We start from the raw sequence: 16779 nt of genomic DNA, 5'->3' as shown, positions 1-16779 counted from the left end.
ACGCATTACATGCTTGTCAGCCGTCAGCAGGTTTACCCAATGCGCAGTGTAGGTGATATACCTGCCCTGACCGTGCTTTGCAGACCAGGTGTCAGTGGTCAGATGGACCCTTGCCCCAACACTGTGTGCCAAGGATGCCATGACTTCCTTTTGCACAATAGAGTACAGGTTGGGGATTGCCTTTTGTGAAAAGAAATTTCGGCCGGGTACCTTCCACTGCGGTGTCCCAATAGCTACAAATTTTTTGAAGGCCTCAGACTCCACCAGCTTGTATGGTAAAAGCTGGCGGGCTAAGAGTTCCGACAAGCCAGCTGTCAGACGCCGGGCAAGGGGGTGACTCTGTGACATTGGCTTCTTACGCTCAAACATGTCCTTGACAGACACCAAACTGTGGGCAGATGAGCAGGAACTGCTCAAGGTGAGAGATGGAGTGGCGGATGGTTGAGAGGGGGCAAGGAAGACAGCAGTGGTTGATGTGACTGAAGATGCTGCAGCAGGAGGAGGATGGTGGCTTTGAGCTTGTGTGCTGCTTGTGCTCTTCTTCAGCATGTGTTGATCCCATAGGCGTTTGTGATGTGTGATCATGTGCCTTCGCAAAGCAGTTGTACCTAGGTGGGTGTTGGATTTCCCACGACTCAGTTTCTTTTGGCACAGGTTGCAAATGGCATCACTGTTATCAGAGGCAGACACACAAAAAAAATGCCACACTGCTGAGCTTTGCAATGCCGGCATTCTGGTGGTGGCAACAGCATGTGTTGATTGGCATGCTGTCTGGCTGACCCTGGGTGCCGATACATGCTGTCTGACTGTGCCACTTGCTCCCTGCGACGACCTCCCCCTGCTTCCAACTCGTCTCCTCCTCCTCTCTGTCTCCCCATCTGAGCTTTCCCCCTCTTCTTCCTCTCTTCGAGCGGGCACCCACGTGACATCCCCGGACACATCGTCATCATCAACCGCTTCACTTGTATCTGACAACTCAGCAAATGAAGCAGCAGCGGGTACATCATCATCACACCATACGTCCATGTGTGTAATGCTGCCTGACTGAGTCATATCCCTTTTTTCTACAACCTCGGGCAATAATGGTTGCGCATCACTCATTTCTTCCAACTGATGTGTAAATAACTCCTCTGACGGATCAAGTGAAGCAGCTGTGATGCTAGTGTTGGTGGTGGCGGCATGCGGGCGAGTGGTAACTTGAGAGGTGCCCGAAGCTGAGCTGGAGGAGGATGGTGTGTCAAGGTTATGAGCAGAAGCTGTAGAACATTGGGTGTCCTGTGTTAGCCAGTCAACTATGTCCTCAGAACTTTTCGAGTTCAGGGTACGTGGCCTCTGAACACTCGGCATTATTCTAGGGCCAAAGGGAATCACAGCACCACGACCACGATAGCCCCTGCGGGGTGGCCTGCCTCTGCCAGTCATTTTTTATTATTTGTTTAGTTGTACTATGCGTGCAAGCTACTGTGACACCAGATATGAGTGGCACTGTGCACTGGCGGAAGTAGGCAGAGTAGACGCTGTAGGCCTGACACACGCCGGCAGACAATTAACTGCTATTCTATTGCAGTCAAAATTGTGTTTTTTCTTTTTAAATTTAATATACTATGCCACCAGATATATGAGTGGTGGCACTGGGCAAGTGAGCACAGTTTACACTATGAGCCTGACACACGCTGGCAACTGACTACAATTCTATTGCAGTAAATTTTTAGGGGTTTTTAAATGTTATGTACTGTGCCACCAAGACAGATGGGTGGTGGGTGGCACTGGGCACAGTGTACGCTGTACCCTGACACACGCTGGCAGACAGGCAACTGACTACAATTATATTGCAGTAATAAAAATATATTTTTTAAATGTTATCGACTGTGCCACCAAGACAGATGGGTGGTGGGTGGCACTGGGCACAGTGTACGCTGTACCCTGACACACGCTGGCAGACAGGCAACTGACTGCAATTAAATTGCAGTAATAATTTTTTATTTTTTTTAAATGTTATCTACTGTGCCACCAAGACAGATGGGTGGTGGGTGGCACTGGGCACAGTGTACGCTGTACCCTGACACACGCTGGCAGACAGGCAACTGACTGCAATTATATTGCAGTAATAATTTTTTTTTTTTTTAAATGTTATCTACTGTGCCAAGAAAGATAGATGAGTGGTGTATGGCACTGGGCACAGTATACGCTGTGATCCTGACACACACAGGCTGCCTTCCTAGCAGGCAACTGCAATGAGATTACAGAGAAAAAAAAGCCACCAAGATAGATGAGTGGTGGATGGCACTGGGCAGTGTACGCTGTGATCCTGACACACACACAGGCTACCTTCCTAGCAGGCAACTGCAATGAGATTACAGAGAAAAAAAAGCCACCAAGATAGATGAGTGGTGGATGGCACTGGGCAGTGTACGCTGTGATCCTGACACACACACAGGCTGCCTTCCTAGCAGGCAAATGCAATGAGATTACAGAGAAAAAAAAGCCACCAAGATAGATGAGTGGTGGATGGCACTGGGCACAGTTTACGCTGTGATCCTGACACACACAGGCTGCCTTCCTAGCAGGCAACTGCAATGAGATTACAGAGAAAAAAAAGCCACCAAGATAGATGAGTGGTGGATGGCACTGGGCAGTGTACGCTGTGATCCTGACACACACACAGGCTGCCTTCCTAGCAGGCAACTGCAATGAGATAAGATTACAGAGAAAAAAAAGCAGACTGATATACCAGCCCTAAAAAGGGCTTTTTGGGGTTACCAGCCCTAAAAAGGGCTTTTTGGGGTGCTGTCCTTACAGCAGAGATCAGATGAGTCGTTCAGGACACTGAAAACACTACTCTAGCTATTCTTTCCCTATCAATTCAGCAGCAGCAGCACTATCCCTCCTCTCACTAAGAATGCAGGCTCGGAATGAATCTAAAATGGATGCTGCCCTAGAGGTGGGAGGGTCAGGGAGGGAGGGTATGCTGCTGATTGGCTGGAATGTGTCTGCTGACTGTGACATTGAGGGTCAAAGTTTGCTCAATGAAAAATAATAGGAGGCGGATCGAACATCGCATATGTTCGCGCGCATCGGCGAACGCGAACGTGCAAAAATCGCCGCGATTTATTCGCCGGCGAACAGTTCTGTACATCTCTAATGTAGGGCACATCTGCTTTCTATTTCAGAGTACAGCCTCAGCATGCAGGGGAAGTAGTGATGTGGTTGACAAAACCTTCCTCTTCTTTCCTCATCTTTTTCCTTCCAGATGCACAGCAGCTCCTCTTCTGCTAATCCTGCCTTATCCCAACAAAAAAGTGTAGCACCACCAACTTGGGGACTGCTTGGATTTACCCTGTAAACATTCCAACCCACCTGACACCCTGGGTTCAGACATTATTGCAGCACCTTTCAGTAATAAGACAACACTCAATGAGTTTATATTCTTTTAACGCTTACTGGAATGCTTCAGATAAGATATTTTTGTACAAAAGAGGTAATGGTTCAACTGAGATTTAAATAACAGCACACATTCAGCAGAATGATTCCTACAGTATACCAGTTAAGGCAGTTGGCAAACAACAGGTTACTATATACACATATGTACAATGGAATACCACTTGGACCTAACCTGAAAGGATAAGCAAAGGTTAAGCATCAATTCTGACAATACTTCTAGGAAGGGGGTCCCAGGTCGGCCTGTTCCACCTTGTATCCTATTGAGAGATGCAGCTAAACAAGGATGGTATGAGGCCCTTTAAGCAGCAATGACAGAATGTCCCCGTTGCAGATCTGATGGTCTTCACCTGCAGTCAGAGCTCATTAACTATATCCAATAAGGTGTATTAACAGAGTGGTAGTTTATCTTGTGCTGAATGCAGCTGAAGATGCCTATGTACAGTATTTGAATAGAAGTGCAGTGAGGTGTTCCCAAAGTAAATCTGTCTGTACACAGTGTCCCAGTAAAACAAGAAAGACTTGCAAAGGTGGGCAATTGCCCTCTCATCAACGTCCAGGCCGATCAACCGCTTTCCAGGTAGCGACTCCCGAAGAGACGTCTTGGCTGCGGACGCGCTTGTGATGATCATCCGAATGCGAAACACGAAACATTGGTTGCTGTATGGTTAAGTTGGTGCTGGTCCGATGAACAGCGCTGAACCCCTTCTCAATCAGGCAGGAATGTTGTGCACCGCGTGGTAGGCTGCGACCTCACTCTCCCAGCACGAAGAGATCCATCATACACAAGGATTGGGAAGAAGAGAGCCTGGGGCGGGTCTCTGGTTTATTTTATAGCCCTTCCCAGCAATCTCCCTGATAGTGCAAAGATTTCTGGTATATGTAGTCTGGGCGGATAGCCATGCAAGGAAATAGCCATTCGATGAAACTACTAATCCCACAATCCCTTTGGTTGGGCTCACAAATATGAGGGTACAGGGTACATCAGGAAGTGGGAAACAGTGATGTTTAAGCAGCTGGAACTTACTACAATGTGATCTACAGCGGGAAAAAAATGGGGTGGAAGATCAGGTGGCAGACTGCCCCATGGGCACCATTCATTGGGGAAAAGGAGAGGAAAATTAACAGCAGTGAAAAAGCATGTTGTGCAGCTGCAAGAGACAGCTTGCAGAGAACTGAAGTACACTTTAGTTTTACGTTAAGGTCCATTGGACCATAGCCGAAAAGAATTTTCCCAAATGGGGTTATTGCGCAGCTCAAAAGGAAAGAGGTAATACCATGTAATAAAAAAGTTGTGTTTATTCACATGTTAAAAAGTGGACAAAAATTGGGTAGCATAAATGGATGGAGCATGAGTTGTATCAAGTACACAAACAGCGTTTACATAAATGTATAACAAGCAGTACACAAACAATGTTTATACAGTCAAAAATGTGCATTGTAGTAAAAACAATCTAACAAACGTTTCGACCTTTGAAATTATGGGGGTGACCTCTTATGGTGTTGAGCGGGGTGTTTCACAGTATGTGGACAGCTGTTTTTTCTGCCTGGGATGGAAGCTATCCTTATTAGACCGCCTGATGCTGCCGTTTGGACTGCAGCACATCATTGAGACACATCATCAAGGTAAAGGAATTAATAATTAAAAACTAAAAATTAAAAATTAAAAAATGTATTTAAGATACTTCTGTTTGCAATGTTGCACATTAATTTGCTTAATTTTTTGACTTTTTGTTTTCATTACATCCTTTTGCACACTGCTCCTCTAGCCAAAGGGCTTTTTGTAAAACCAACAATGTATCTCTTATTACTTAAACTATGATCATGAGATGTCTAACCACTATATGTTCCTTTCCAGCCACACAAACTCTCTGAAGAAGACCTTCAAAGGTCGAAACGTTCGTTAGATTGTTTTTACTACAATGCACATTTTTGACTGTATAAACATTGTTTGTGTACTGCTTGTTATACATTTATGTAAACGCTGTTTGTGTACTTGATACAACTCATGCTCCATCCATTTATGCTACCCAATTTTTGTCCACTTTTTAACATGTGAATAAACACAACTTTTTTATTACATGGTATTACCTCTTTCCTTTTGAGCTGCGCAATAACCCCATTTGGGAAAATTCTTTTCATCATTTTTATCGGGGTGAGCAGCCACATTCTCTCCACCATAGTGTCCTGTCTCTTTTCTATTGGACCATAGCCGACCCTTATGGCTGTGGCTACAAGAGGGAATGGTCCCCAGACTGAAAAGAAGGATAATCTGGATGAACACCCGCATTAAGTTACTCCCAGGCTTTTAATAGTATGTGGAGCAAAGAAATCAGTATTTGCAGTGGGTACTAAATCCCTTCAGACGAGGCGGACTCTCTCACTTCCGAGTCCGCCAGCTCAGGGGGAGATCTCTTTGCTGATCTCCGCTGAGCTGGCGGATGGCAGGTCCCTCTCTGCTCACTGATTTAATATTTAATATTTAATATTTGCTCGCTGTTTTCTTAAAAAGACAAATATTTTCTGGTTCAATTATTTTTATTACAGGTATATTGTTTAAACATACAGTAATACAGAAATCACCTAGTCTACCCACGCAGGGACTCTTCCTGGTGCTTGGAAAAAAATCAAGAGATGGTGTTGCACTGCAATAGCATAGAATGGTGTAATTTGTAAAATGTATAAATAACCAGAATAGTATAATTTATAAATGAATGTGCAAATGTGCAAATAGACTGAAAGATAAAACTCACTATAAAGGCTAAGATAAGGTGCATCCAAAGGTGTACTGAATGAATGTGCAACCAGTGCAGATAAGGTGACTCAGGTGCATAAAAAAAATCACAATGTAAAGATAATAGTTCATGCCATCGCAGAGGAAATCGCAGGATGGGGTTATGCCCTTTACCTGATGGTGCGGGGGTCTTTATTATGTGGCGGTAGGCTCAGGCTGATGGAAGTTACCGAAAGATGCAAGGGGGACTGCATGGCAACAGAGAAATAAGGGAAGTGAAAGAGAAAAAAATATAATATATTCATACATCTCTTTTTTATTTATTTTTTTGGGCAAATGGTAACAAATTTAAACAAAATAAATCTGGTAAACCCCCCCCCCCCCCATCCCCTAGGAATACATAGCTCCTTACTCCCCCATCTATCCCCATTGCTAGGATAGCAAGACTTACCTGTCATTGACTGTTCCTCAGAAGTAGATGCTGCCTCTCTGGATGCTTGAATAGCAAAAAGGCATCCATTACCTGTCCATTTGTTCACTGCAATTAGATCACCTGAGACTCAGCCCTCTCTCACCTCTACTCTAAAAAAAAGGGCTAATAGCCCTAGCCCATCCACACAAAAGGACACTTTTAAGCTGGCTACACACCATACAATCTTCTGCAGATTTCTTCCCTCAGATTTATCAAAACCACACAACATGAGGCCAAACCCTAAAGCCTTAACCTGTATGCAATCAGGCAGGCACCACATACATGGTCCCTGCCTGATTTCTGGAAATCAGACAATAAAAGTTGCCGTGTGTATGGGGACTTTAAAGACATGAGAGCAAGAGAAAGAAAACATTTTTTTTAATGTCACAATGTAGAGAATAAGATTTCCTATCATCTGTGCCCAGTCTTGCCACACATAGTTAATCCAGCTCTGAGCAATCCACTTTTATTGTTCAGTGAAAATTAACAGACTTCCAGATAAAAACCTGTCTAAATAAAAACTTTCCGTCCCCTTGCTTCGAGTGACAGGGTTTTTACATATCTCGTGCACTAGCTTGGACACATGCACATTCCTGGATGTTTATCATAATATGGGGGGTGATCCACAGCTCATTGTGAGAGGTAATGTATGTCACTCGAAGCAAGGGGATGGAAAGGACTTTTTATTTAGACAGGTTTTTATCTGGAAGTCTGTTATTTTCACTGAACAATAAAAGAGGATTGCTCAGAGCTATATTAACTCTGTGTGGCAAGACTGGTGAGACAGATGATAGGAAATCTTATTCTCTACATTGTGATATAAAAAAAAAATGTTTTGAGTTTACATCCAGTTTAAATCAGACTCCAACGCAGGCAATGCCAAGGAGGACTGTCGTCTCTGATTAGAGAACACCTCAACCCCAGAAGACCACCAGAAGGGGTTCCCCACCTTGTTGGTGCATTTAGCATGCCTAAGATGTGGGACCTCGCACTGGGAGAGGCTGAACCCAGCCGGAACTTAGACATAGTCGGTAGGTAAGGGCTTATCCTGAATGTAACGGTCTGTAGGTTGATCTTTGAGGACAAAAAGGAGAATGGGGGAGGTTGCTCTCAGTCAGACTTTTATAAACAGATTTAAACATGTCCTGTGGGTGGATATAGGGGCGGGGCTATATCATATGTATGGCATGTCTGGCATCAGGAAAATGCTGTTCACAGATGCTCTGCATCCAATCTGACAGAGCTTGAGCTCTTTTGCAAAGAAGAATGACCAAAACTTTTACTTTCTAGATGTGCAAAGTTGGTACAGACATACCCAAATAGACTTGCAGCTGTAATTGCAGTGAAATGTGGTTCTACAAAGGATTCCCAGGGGGGCTGAATACAAATTCATGCCACACTTTTCAGATATTTATTTGTAGAATTTTTTTTTTTACATTTTATGGTTGTAACATGAGAAAATTTGGAAAATTTCAAGGGGTATGAATACCTTTTCAAGGCACTGTAGGTAAGCCTACACTTTAAGATTGTACAATATGTATTACAATTATTGAATGGTACATGTTATAATGTATAATTATATGTACTGATATGTCATGCCCACCAATCACGGAACCCAACAGGACATCGTATATGGTGAAAAACAGCAAACTGGCATCAGCAACCACAAGGTCACCGGGGACTGCAGAAGAGGAATACTAAGATAATATTAGCTTTATGTCAATAACAACAACAACATCTAGAAATCATCCTAGTATATAAAAAAATAAGGCACTATAGTCACGTTAGAAAGAACTCAAAATATGATTCACTTACTTCAAATAGTGAAGGAAGTAGGATCAAACTGAGGATAAAGGTCACAGCTACCCTTATGCCTCATATACACGCTTGGAATTTCTGATGGAAAAAGTCAGACAGAATTTTTTCATCGGATATTCCGACCGCGTGTATGCCCCATCGGACATTTTCTGTCGGAGATTCCGACGGAGTTAGAAAGAGAACATTTCTATCGGAAATTCTGTTCGTCTGTATGGAACTCAGACGGAGAAAAAAAAACACATGCTCGGAATCAATTCGATGCATGCTCAAAAGCATTGAACTTCATTTTTATAGGCTCGTCATAGTGTTGTACGTCACCACGTTTTTGACGGTCGGAATTTGATGTGTCCGTGTGTATGCAAGACAGCTTGAACGGAATTCCGTCAGAAAAACCCGTCAGAGTTTATTCCGACGGAAACTCAGATCGTGTGTACAAGGCATAAGAGAGATCTAACAAATTCAAGGCAAAAGCACAAAGGCGAAAGGGTACAGCTTACATATCTGGACGTTCCCTATAAGATAGTAGATATTTTATCTCTGAGTTCATGTACACTTTAAGCAGGGCCGATCCACCCTATAGGCTCACTATGCAAGCCGCTTAGGGCCCCGCAAAGCTGCAGGGGGCCCCCCAAATTACTAGACGGTGAGAAGTCATTTTTGGCCCCTCACCCCGCTTCTCAACTTGCTGGCTGCATGGGAGAAGAGGTAGGAAGTCAGCACCCCCGCCTTCTCACTTTAATGTAAGATGTCAGTTCCGATAGCAGAACACCCCCTCCCACTGCTTCTCAACTTTAATATTTAATGTGACTGTCACTGTCTGCAGTGCCCCCCCCCCCCCACTTCTCAACTTACTTGTGACATGTCATTTTGCTTAGGGCCCCAGGGAGGTCAGGATCGGCGCTGACTTTAAGACTGGACTACACAGGAGGAGAATATCTGGTGATACAACATTTTTCACTGCAACTCTTCAGTACAAACTTGCCATTATGCATGAAACTAGAACAATCACAGTAGAGGAGGTTGCTGCAGGGATATCATGCATATGTGGGATAATAGTCACTATTCCTGCTCAGGCAGGGAACCCCACTAAGCTCTAGGGATTTAAAAGCAGGGGTGGATACAGGCAGCAAATTGATGTGTTAGCAGCTATTCCTGCTTTAGAAATGGAAAAGAAAATGCAATGCGTCAAATTGGCATAACATTTTTTTATTTTAGTCCAGAGTTACTCTTTAACTAAGACTCTAACAGCCTTGAAGTAGAATACATATTGTAAAAAAATCCAGACAATGACAGCAAACAGATGCTGTGCATGATGCTTAGCCACACTTGTCAGTACTAATCCTCCTAGGTAGTCTTTAACCCTGGAGGCGGCTTGCATAGACAGCTCGCAGCTCAAGTACTGATACTAATTGGGTACAAACATAACAGCAGACAGATATGTTCCTTTCTAAAGTCACTAATCTAATGGCAAAAGAGCAAGAGATAAACACTGAATCCACCAATTGTACATTTTACAAGTTATTAAGAAGTAAAGTTCGGGCAGTAATCACTATGGCTCAGATTCACGTCCCGTGGCGTATCTCTGCGGCGGCGGAACGTATCCGATTTATGTTACGCCGCCGCAACTTAGACGGGCAAGTGCTGTATTCTCAAAGCACTTGCTCCGTAAGTTGCGGTGGCGTAGCGTAAATCGGCCGGCGTAAGCCCGCCTAATTCAAATTTGTATCAAGGGGGCGTGTTTTATGTAAAACTACTGTGACCCGACGTGATTGACATTTTTGCAGAACGGCGCATGCGCCGTCCGTGGAATTTCCCAGTGTGCATTGGTCCAAAGTACGCCGCAAGGACGTCATTGGTTTCGACGTGAACGTAAATGACGTCCAGCCCCATTCACGGACGACTTACGCAAATGACGTAACTTTTTCAAATTTCGACGCGGGAACGACGGCCATACTTAACATTGGCTGCGCCTCATATAGCAGGGGCAACTTTACGCCGGGAAAAGCCTAACGTAAACGTTGTAACTTTACTGCGATGGCCGCGCGTACGTTTGGGAATTCGCGTATCTAGCTAATTTGCATACTCGACGCGGAATTCGACGGAAGTGCCACGCCTGTCGGATCTAATGGATATCTATGCGTAACTGATTCTAAGAATCAGGCGCATAGATACGACGGGTCGGATTCGGACTTACGACGGCGTACATGGCGCTACACCGTCGTAAGTCCTCTGAGAATCCGGGCCTATGTCTGTGTGTCTGTGTGCACCAACAGATATCAGACACTTCCAGGATACTCTGAGCAAATAAAGACCAGGGGCCAGATTCAGAAACAACTTACGACGGCGTATCTCCAGATACGCCATCGTAAGTCTGAGTGTGAGGCGTCGTATCTTGGCGCCTGATTCAAAGAATCAGATACGCCTTGCGGTTGCCAAGATACGAGCGGCGTAAGTCTCCTACGCCGTCGTATCTTGGGGTGCATATTTACGCTGGCAGCTAGGTGGCGCTTTCGTTGGTTTCCTCGTTGAATATGCAAATGACCTAGATACGCCGATTCACAAACATAGTTCCGTCCGGCGCATCTATATACGCCGTTTACGTAAGGCGTCGGTCCGGCGTAACTTTACCCCTCATAAAGCAGGAGGACACAACATTCGGATTGATAGCTGAGGACTACATCACTTAAGAATAAGACCACAGGAGTCTCACAAAAACTTTGGATTAATTATTATTTTTTTTTTAAAGTGCCCCTAACATTTCACCAACACCCTAACCCAAGCATTCAGCATGGGTGGTCAGGAACGGGAAGGAACAGGTAGACAGAAAGCGTGCAGCTCCTCTTCCTGTACCATACCAGGCCACATGCTTTATGACATTGAAGAGGGGGAAACCCTGTTAGTGGCAGAAAAGCCCTAACACCCCACTTGCAAGGCACATTGTCCTGATGTTGAGGGATAGGGGCCTTTTCCCCACATTTGATGCTCCAAAAAGGATGCTAAGGGGTTATTTTGGAGGAACTAATGGAAGAATCTGGAAGCCTCCTTTATAATAATGGAACTGCCAGCTATTCCCTTATTATAAAAGAAAATAAGTAGATGGGTAAATTAGTACACCCATTTACACAAAGAGTTAAATCAGTTGTATGCCCGCAAAAAAATAAAAAATAAAAATCCTGTAAGGCAAGGTTAAAATGAGCTAGCATACACTGCATACAAAATGGAAAAGACACGTAATGCAGAGGGAAAATTGCGCATACATCGCATACTAGCTCATTATGAAATACTTACTTGCGAATGAAGCGCCTCCCAGTCACCGCTGAGGCAGCTGACATGTTCCCTTTATATTTCTTCCGGGTTCGCGGCTCCGGCGATGTGAGTGGCCGGAGCCGCAAAGACGTCACTCCCACGCATGCGTGTGGGAGACCTCTTTCCGTTAAGGAGCTCTGATATTCCGCCAGTATCCGCCGGACCTTCAGAGCGCATGCACCGTAGACATCAACGGCTGCACATACAGGTTTAGGAGATATTAATTTTACCTCCAGGTAAGCCTTATTATAGGCTTACCTGGAGGTAAAAAATTTAAAGTGGGTATACAACCGCTTTGAATGTAAATAAACACCACAAAACTGCAAAAAGTTCTTCAATTACAATACAGAAAAACTTCACTACTGTCCCCATATGTAAATCCATCGCTGAATGACAGATCTGCCATTTATTAATTGAAGGCACCAAGTAGATATCATCACATGGCAGGTCTCCATGATTGATGAGGATTTACATTCTGTGATCGACAATGGATTTACAAAAAAAATATTTTGTGTGTCTTTATGTTTTATTTCAAATAATGGACCTTTAAATTGTGTTGACATTTTTATTTACCTTTAACTATTTGTGGGAATATATGAGGAGTAATGATGTACTACAGTACTTCTGTATTTCTTTTTTGCCTTTTATACCATTTATTTGTTTACCTGAAGACTCTTAGCTAGATTCAGGATGGCGAGCGCATACTTGCGGCGGCGTAGCTTATGGCATTTAGGCTACGCCTCCGTAAGTTAGCAAGGCAAGTACATGATTCACAATGTACTTGCCTGCTAAGTTACGGTGGCGTAGCCTAAAGCGGGCGGGCGTAAGGGCGCCTAATTCAAAATAGGCTGAGGGGGCGTGTTTTATGTTAATTAGGCTTGACCCGACGTGATTGACGTTTTTTTGGGGCTGCGCATGCGCCGTGCGCCTACATCTCCCAGTGTACATTGCGGCTAAGTCCGCCGCACGGGTCTATTGATTTCGACGTGGATGTAAACGACGTAAATCCCTATTCACGGACGACTTACGCAAACAACGTAAAATTTTCGAATTTCAACGCGGAAACGGAGGCCATACTTAACATTACTATTACATCTATTTGATGGAATAACTTTAGGCCGCTAATCATTACGTAAACGGCGTATCTGTACTGCGTCAGCCGGGCGTACGTTCATGAATAGGCGTATCTACTGATTTACATATTCTACGCCGACCGCAATGGAAGCGCCACCTAGCGGTCAGCCTAAAAATTACACTTTAGGATACGAGGGTGTAAGACACTTACGCCGCTCGTATCTGAGCCTAATGTAAGCGTATCTGGTTACCAGAATACGCTTAAATTAGCGCGGGCGCACATTCAGACTTAGGCTGGCGTATCTACTGATACGCCAGCCTAAGTCTCTCTGAATCTGGCTATTTGTCAGAAACACTTTTATGGTCCTAGGATGACAATCTCATCCTATTTACTGTATCCATGGCGAAGCAGCACTGTAACAATAGGGCCAGACTACACCTTACCTCTTCCATTTTCTCCATACCATAGAAGGGGTTGTTCTGTAGACCACAACAATAAATGAAAACAATGTAACGGATAACAGTCAGCACAGGCATAGAGCAGTTATCAGCTGACAAGATTTCTGTCAGGATCAACAGATATTTATTTGTACTTATCCAACAGATACAACCAAACCCTTTTAATTACATATACAGTATTACAGACCAAAAGGGAGCAAATAAAGTTTTTTTTGTTAGGGTTTACATACCCTATAAGCCTTAACATGAACCTAACCATTTACACTAATTCACAGTGAAATGTATATTATCTCATTTATATTACCACAATGATGCTATTGGCAAAAAACACCATAATAAATACTTTATGTGATAAAAGCTTTAAGGTCTATTCACAAAATGCCAAATTATCAACCCCATGTCTGTGCGCCAAAATAAATCTATCCATGCAATGCAATGCAAAAAGCTGACTTTGTTTCATGTTAGCGATCTGTTGGGACCAACTACCCCAATGCACTCCATTGTGTAGTGTGTAATTAAAATTTGCCTATTAAAGCGGGGTTTCGGGCATAATTTTTTTTTTTTGCAAGCTAAAATTTATTACATTAAATAGTCCCTAAAACATATTTATAGCTCCCCAATTGTTCCAGAAATCATTGCAAACTAGTGCTGTGCAAATTAACTTTTAATTAATCGATTAATCTTTAATTTTTTTGATCAATCAAAATCTTTTTGATCGGTTAAAATTCTTTTGATCGGTACTCACCTCTCCGCCGACTTCTGGGCCTTCAGGGAGTTCCGTCGGAGATCCGGTGACATCACGGACACCGGCGGGGCTTGCCGTGTCCATCTGAAGGGCTCATTTGCTGTGCCTTCATATCTGCATGCCGGCGGGACCTTACTATCTGCCACACGCAAGGGCTGTTACACTTCCCTCTATCAACCTGGGATTCTACAACCATCCACTGGGAGTTGTGATAGTTCCCTTCATGGGACATCTACATGCCGACGGACTGATGTTAACCTCTCCTCATCTGGATTCAGCAGTGGTATCGTTGTACACATTTATATACCATTATCATACTTAGCTACATGTTTTTATGACTGCTTTTGGTACCGTTTGGTATTACTCGCACCATTTTTACAGTTTATGTAGCTACATCGATTTTATCTCCAAGGAGATCAGCTAAAAGTAGTTGGATCTGTATGTGCATTATATTTAATCGAAATTAGTCGATTAATCGGTTAAAAAAAAAAAAAAATCGAAAAGAAATGTTTTGATCAGTAACAGCCCTATTGCAAACACTTGCCTTATATCCTCCAGCTCATGTTGTGGCCGTATCCATCATATGTGTGGGCATGTGAAGCCCAGTTCCTTTTTCTTCCTGGTTTTCAGGGAGAGGTGCAATCCCTGGCGATTTTTAGGCACAGTAATGCCCAGAGACTCCTGGGAAATGAGTGTCATCATTTCCCAGGAGGCAATGGGGTCTTATGACAGGAAGTTGAACCACCTAGAACCAGGAACTAGGCAGATTACGAATACTGCTTAGTACAGTAACAGCCAGCGTGGTGGTTGACTGCACCTGTCTGTGGAAGAAGTAGGAGGGTCATCCACAGGTGCCCAGAAGGTGGCTGGGGAGAAGATGCATGCTTGGTAAACTTGTTTAGAGGGAGACTTTCTCCTGGGGCTGTTGCCCCTGGGAAGCAGCCTGTGTGCTCAAGAGCTAGGCCTCAGCATGTGTTTGACTAAGGGCCTGGAAGAAATTTGACTGAAAGAAATCTACTGGTGGGCACTACCTCAGGGAGCTGTAGAACGACCCCTTTATTAGTAATTACTGCAGTGTCGCATGGAACCTGCTTGGCAACAGCTGTCCTTGGACATTGTGATTAGAACTCTTGAGACTCCAGGTGTGCATGTGCTTAGGAAGATGAATGCCAGGGGTTGCTGTAAGAAGTGGGACTGCTCATACAAAGTCTCAGATTTGCTGGATATCCTCTCTACCTCCAGCAATATTTAAGGCTAAAACAAGAAATTGGTCGAACACTGGAACTCCAACTTATCTTGATGTCATCTTTATTATCAAATAGGGTCAGACAAATACAGGCAATGGTAGACATGTTTCACAAGCAATAGCTTGCTTGTTCACAACAAATATTTAAGACTGCTTTCTGTTTAGCATTTTGGAGTATCCCTTTCCTAATTACTGCAATAAATCCATAAAAAGAAAACCCCTAAACTGAGCCCGTGTTTGTTGGTGTGTTGGAATTGTTGTCTGGACCTGGCAGCCTCTGAACAGGAAAGGGGGACCTGGGTTATTTCTAATGGCTCCTTCAGGGATGAACACTACAATAGCAATGAAGGACAGTGGGCAGCTCAAGCTTTTGGCATCCTAACAACCAGGGCCGTCTTTACCACAGGGCAAATGGGGAAGCTGCCCAGGGCCCTGTCACTGTTGGGGGCCCAAAGCAACCCCCTTTGAAGGCCCGGAGGCCCCCAGGGCCCCAGATGGCAACCCCCCTTTTTTATTTATTTTTAAATAAAACATTTTTTTTTTAATATATTTTTATTTTTTATTAAAGGTCCCCAGGGCCCCGGATAGAAACCCCCCTTTTTTTTATAATTTTTTTTTCATATTATTTTATTTCTTTTTTTTCTTTTTCTTTCTTTTTTTATATATATATATATTTTTATTAAAGGGCTCAGAGGTCCCCAGGGCCCCATGTGGCAAACACCCTTTTTTATTTTTTTTTAAATGTTTATTTTTTTATTTTTGTTTATATATTTTTTTTATTTTTATTTTTATTAAAGGGCCCAGAGGTCCCCAGGGCCCTGGATGGCAACCCCCCCTATTTTTTTTTATAAATGTTTCTTTTTTATATATATATATATATATATATATATATATATATATATATATATATATATATTTTATTAAAGGGCCCAGAGGTCCCGGATGGCAACCCCCTTTTTTTTGTAATTTATTTTTATAAAAAAAAAATATTAAAGGGCCCAGAGGTCCCCAGGGCCCCAGATGGCAACCCCCTTTTTAAAAAAAAAATATATATATATTTTATATATATTTTTATATATATTTTTTATTTCTTTTTTTCTTTTTATTAAAGGGCCCAGAGGTCCCGGATGGCAACCCCCTTTTTTTGAAGCTGTGTAAGTGGCCCCATAATTCCTGATGGCAGCCCTGCCGCCCGTTAAGCCCCTGTGCTGCCCACAAATCAGGCTGAAAATCATCAGCGGCACGCAGCCAGTGACAGTACTGCTTCCCTTCCCAGTGTTTTAAAATGTACAGCACCCCTGGCTTCCCTTTAGACGTGCACTTCTCCCTTCTTGCCACTAGGTGCTGCTTGTATATAAAAGTGAATTAGAATGTGATTTTATAACATCCCCTGTTTGCTCTTCCCGAGGCTGACTTCTTCATGCCCTGCTCCTCAAGGTATGTCACTGTTTGCTAATCTAAATTGTAAATATAAGTTTTCTGTAGAG

This window comes from Rana temporaria, chromosome 4 (genome assembly GCF_905171775.1).
Source record: "Rana temporaria chromosome 4, aRanTem1.1, whole genome shotgun sequence".
NCBI lineage: Eukaryota > Metazoa > Chordata > Amphibia > Anura > Ranidae > Rana > Rana temporaria.
Note: the sequence above shows the minus strand (reverse complement) of the source record.